This window comes from Austrofundulus limnaeus, unplaced genomic scaffold (genome assembly GCF_001266775.1).
Source record: "Austrofundulus limnaeus strain Quisiro unplaced genomic scaffold, Austrofundulus_limnaeus-1.0 Scaffold48, whole genome shotgun sequence".
Classification (NCBI taxonomy): Eukaryota; Metazoa; Chordata; class Actinopteri; order Cyprinodontiformes; family Rivulidae; genus Austrofundulus; species Austrofundulus limnaeus.
The window spans coordinates 2,170,096-2,175,054 of record NW_013952450.1 but is presented as its reverse complement, the minus strand read 5'-3'; the positions used below and the strand labels follow the sequence as shown (position 1 = coordinate 2,175,054).

Below are 4,959 nucleotides of genomic sequence, written 5' to 3'. Positions count from 1 at the left end.
GTTATTAGAGGGGTGGGTGGGATCCAGAGGTGTAGGACTAAATGGAAGAGGCCTAATCCACCAATCTAGAAACGAGCGCTTGGCTCTTCCAATGAAACCCTATAAACTCTTAACGCTGTGTCAAGGAACAAGGGAGAGGAGGGTGGTGTGGATTTGGCAGCAACATGCCGGAGACGAGACATACGTGGCATGCTGATCACACCGGAGAGATGCAGCAGCTTCACCTGAGTGCTGATCAGCATCCATCAGTCAGTTCCATGGTCACACTACTGGGCAAATCTTCCCTCCATCTCATTCAGACACCCCCCCAACCGGGGTTAATTTTTGCTCTTTTAGGGTGAGGAGCTAAAAAAAAAAAAACAGCTGCCCAGTTGGTGAACAAAAGGATTTTTTTTTTTAAATGTGGCTATTTTAAGGGTTTCAGTTGGAATCATTGTGACTTGATGCTCATTGCCTTTCGTGCAAAGACAAGAAGAGAGATCCAACAGTTTTGACTTATTCGTGGTGACAAATGTGTGTGCGTGCGTGCGTGCGCGCGTGTGTTGGACAGACAAGAGAGGGAGAGAAAATAGAGTGAAAAATCCTAGTGTCACAGTATCTTAGCAACTGTCTCCATCTCCTTGGAGACAAGAGCTGACATCATTTCCTGTCTGTGAGAACTCACTTTGGAGTTTGGACACAGTGTGTTTGTGATTGTATATATAAGCTGATGTGTGTGTGCGCGCACGCAGATGTGGGCTTTATATGATTGCATCAACATAAAAACAGCACGCTGGTGTTAAAGTTGCAGAGCCCAGGTCTGATGTTTAAAAATAACAAATATTACAAATAAATCTGGGTTTATTTTTTTTGTTTGTTTGTTTGTTTGTTTGTAAATGTAGTTTAAGAGGCAGAAGTAGAATAGACTCAAACCAACAGGATTTATTTTATTATGTTTGTACTAATAACTGTTTTATTGTATGTTTTTGTTTAATTTAAACGTTTCTTTTAAGTGAAATAGAAAAAGTGATTCCCCTCTTTTTCATTTTCCCAACAGATGCTGTGAAGTTTGTCCATTTCTGGAGTCTCTGTTCATTTAACCTGCAGCTTCTGTTTCACAGTCAGGTCATTTTAAGCCTCAGCTGCCACCTTGTGGCAAAGGAAGGAAGTGCAGCCTGCACTTGTTTCCAAAGCTCAGGAGGTTGAGAAAATAATTTTTAAAGTGTTAAATAAAAATACTAAAATTTGAATCTCAGCCCTGCATATTAGTATTAAGTTCAGAGCACCTTTTAACTTACAATGCTGCTGAAACAACTTCATCACCTTCCTCTGAAGCTCCCCTCAGGTTGCAGCACAATTCTTACAAAGATTTAATGACAAAAAAACTGCTAAATGACTCAAGAAAGGTTTTGATCAAAAAGAGGCACCTAAGAAACAACCCCAAATACAGAACAAAACACTGTCAAAATGTCTTTATTGTGACTTACAAGCAGTTTCATTCTGTAAAATGTCTCCATGACTACAGCACGCAGCAGGAATAGAACATGAGCACCACCGCACAACGCAAGAAGGAAAAACTGATCAAAAAGAAAAATGGTTTACAAAGTTGTGTGAAATGATTTGAGTTATACAACCAACAGGATTGGAAATTGGTTAAAAGAGTTCATGATAATAAAAAAAAAAAGCATAGCCCCCTTTTTTTCCAATCCATCTTTTGGCATCTGAGGGATCCATCGTAAGAAGAGGTTTGTTTTAGACTTTAGAACTATTTTCTGCTTCGATTTCTTGGACGTCTAAACAGCATCCGTAAACCTCTTCGAAGGCCAAGCTGTAAAAACAGATAAAAAAATGAATATTTAAAAGAAAGACATGTAAAAATACACGTGAAGAAGCTGAAATTTATTTATTTTATATTTGAAATACAAAAACCATCTCAGAATGATGAAATCTTTTTTAGAATTCAAGTTGTAGGGGAAAATAGTTCACAGTACACCGAGCCGAAGTAGAATTTATTTTAACTTGAAATGCAGGTGAAGGGTTGCACTTTGAGCTGAGCACACTCTGGCTCTGTTGCACCATTAAGTTCCATAGAAATATGAACGGGTCTGAAAATAGAGTGAAGGTCATTTAGTTCAAAGGCTGCAATGCATTACGTTGCCTGTAGGGGCGCTGTCTTTTTTTTTTTTAATAATAACCTTTACTTTGTAAAGTTTTATGACTTGGCAGACTTGATGACAGTAGCAGCTCCTGAACATAAACAATAATGGGGTAGACATTTATTTCCTGAATCAATATTGACACAAATGTTACAATTTGTGGCACATTTATTGTGAAAAAGATAGACATTACATATTTAATCAGTTGTCCATAAAGTTTTGTCTTTTATTCTTCCTCCCCACAGGTTGTGTTTCATGAAAAGGTTTAGTCTAATGTTAATACTCATTTTGATTTTAATTGTGGATCAAATTAAAATAAAAAAACATTGTGCTTTGTAAAATTGTTTCATTTTGTTTCCTTTTTCTTGCAAAGAAAAGTACAATTATTTTTCTTGGGGAGAAAATGTCCTGTGAAGTAATTTTAAATATAAAAACAAAAACTGGTCAACTTTGCATCTTAACTCTGAGGCCTTAAGCAAGAGTTAAACACACAGACATGATTTCAAGACAGCAGCTCTCCACAGACAGTTGCCACAGATATATTCGTACCTTCCTGACAAAAAACGTCTCATTTTTTATTTACCTTTTATGGCCTCGGTTTTCTGTGTTTTGTTTGGGTCTGCTATAAACACATTTTTGAATAGAATATCTCCTCTGATGGACACAAGTTTTGCTGAACRCTATTCCTGTAGTTTATGACCTCATATCAGGTCTACTGTCAGAACAAATAATACGTGGTAAGCCAAGTAAATAAACAATTTATATTGTTTATCAGGAGCAACTACGAAAGAGGATTAGGACCACTGGAAAAAAAATAATCTAACTTTAATCTCAGAATTCTGAATTCAAAGTCAGAATTCTCAATTTTTTCTCAGAATCAGAAAAAAGTCAGATTTTTTACTTTAATCTCACAATCCTGAGATTAAAGTTTGTTTGTTTTTTTGTTAGTTTTTTGGCAGTGGCTCCAATCTTCTTTTGTAAAGAACTATTTTTTGGGGTGAATGGATTTTGTTTTAGGTGGGACACTGGCCTCGCCTGCCTCTTGAGAAGGAATAGCACTACCCTCTACACAACTTTCAAAACAAATTGTCACACCTCCACCTCAAGCCTTGAATGTGTGATTACCTCTTTATAAACACTCTGCTTTGCATCGTGATTGCGTTTAYACCTGTGGAGTCCTGTCTTCTCAAAAAACAGACACTCTACAAGGAGCTTGACCTTGGTGCTGTCCCAAGATCTGTTCAGTAAAGTGTAGTTTGGATCATAAGTAATGGTGCGTCATCACCAGAATCACTGGACGGGTTCCTTAGAAAAACAGAAGAAAACACAGGTTATGTCCCAGAAAATGCTAAATATAACATTATGTTTCATATTTAGAATGTTTGCATATTTACCTGAAATGCTGGATAATGCTGACTGAATATCTGTCACAAAAGAAGACAATGGTCTCATCATTCTTCTCCCGTTTTTTCAATTTTTGCACCTTTGTTTTTTATTCTTTTCAGAAGTTTTTTTGTGAGAACYCAAAGTGTTTCCCACAACAAGGGAGTAAATCTTTGTCACCATTCCTGAGAATACAAAAAAAGAACACATTTTTTGTCTGTTTATTTTTAAGCTTGACATTTTTCATGCTGTAGTCAACAATTTGCTGAGTTTTCTTGTTATTTTGTGAGCACTAAAAAGCATTAAAATGTGTTAAATGATGCTGATTATTATATCTATCTTTCCTGTATACCAGGGCACTGGATTAATGAGAATCATGTTCTTTTGTAGTATTTACTTCACTGTGCTACATGCAAATGAAACTATCCATAAGGAGGATATGTTAGCACACTTTTCTGGGCTGAAGGCCAGGATGTCTTTATTTAGATGAAAAAAGGCCGATCGTAGCGACCCAGATGGATCACYACCACCTGAGAGAGGGAGCTGAGCGTTTAAAGGCTTTTATCTCGTTTTATCTGGGATCTTATGGCTGAAAGGGCTCCGATTTCTCTGACTGAAACACACACAGAGAACAGCTTCAGAGCCAAAAAAACACTGAAGAAAGAACATCAGGAGGAAGAAGATGTCAAAAAAGTGGAGAAGCATCAGTTAGATGAAGGAAATATAAACTGATATGACAAAAAGGCCAAAACAAAGCTGAAACAGGGAACTTGTGGTGAGTCAGTTAAAGAGGATGAAAATATGCTGTTTCTTCAACAATAACAGTTTTTGTTCCAACCTATATTATAGCTACCTGACATTATGTGTTCACTGATATTTTGCATGTCTTTTAAGATTGTTTACTACAGAACCTCACTTCTTAAAGTATTAAATATTCAGGAAATATGAGGACTACATAAAATCAAGAACATTGTGGACAACCCTGACCATCCTCTTCATCAGACTGTCATAGAAAGACAAAGTGTCTTCAGTCGGAGGCTTCTTCAACTTCGCTGTAATACAGACCGCTACAGAAGATCATTCCTGCCCACAGCCATCAGCATCTACAATAAGTTTTTAGTTAAATGAGTTACAACAACACCTAATTTCCCTCTGGGATCAATAAAGTATTTTTGAATTGAATTGAATTGAATTTGTCAAATAACAGTTATGTGTGTATATTAGTTCTACAGTATTAGCAAAAACAGGCTACAATGTTTGTGCAAGAAGTACTGCTGAGCTAATGAAATAAATTGTGTACACTTTTACAGAAAACATATTTGCTTGTAGATAAAAGCAAGGTAGCAGGTAGGTTAATCTCAATAATTGCGACATTTATTCCATGAAAGACTATCACGACAAGACGTCAAATCATAAAAGACGTCAAATACGCCATAAAAAC

General features: G+C 36.6%; 1 long non-coding RNA gene across 1 annotated transcript; it reads right to left on the bottom strand.

Moving 5' to 3' along the window:
* Positions 1–1,654: 1,654 nt before the first annotated feature.
* Positions 1,655–3,662, bottom strand: LOC106517334 (uncharacterized). The gene is made up of 3 exons (XR_001310196.1): positions 3,530–3,662; positions 3,304–3,440; positions 1,655–1,807 (listed from the first exon to the last, which is right to left on the bottom strand). It is a non-coding gene; the product is annotated as an uncharacterized LOC106517334 (long non-coding RNA).
* Between the last annotated feature and the right edge of the window lie 1,297 nt (positions 3,663–4,959).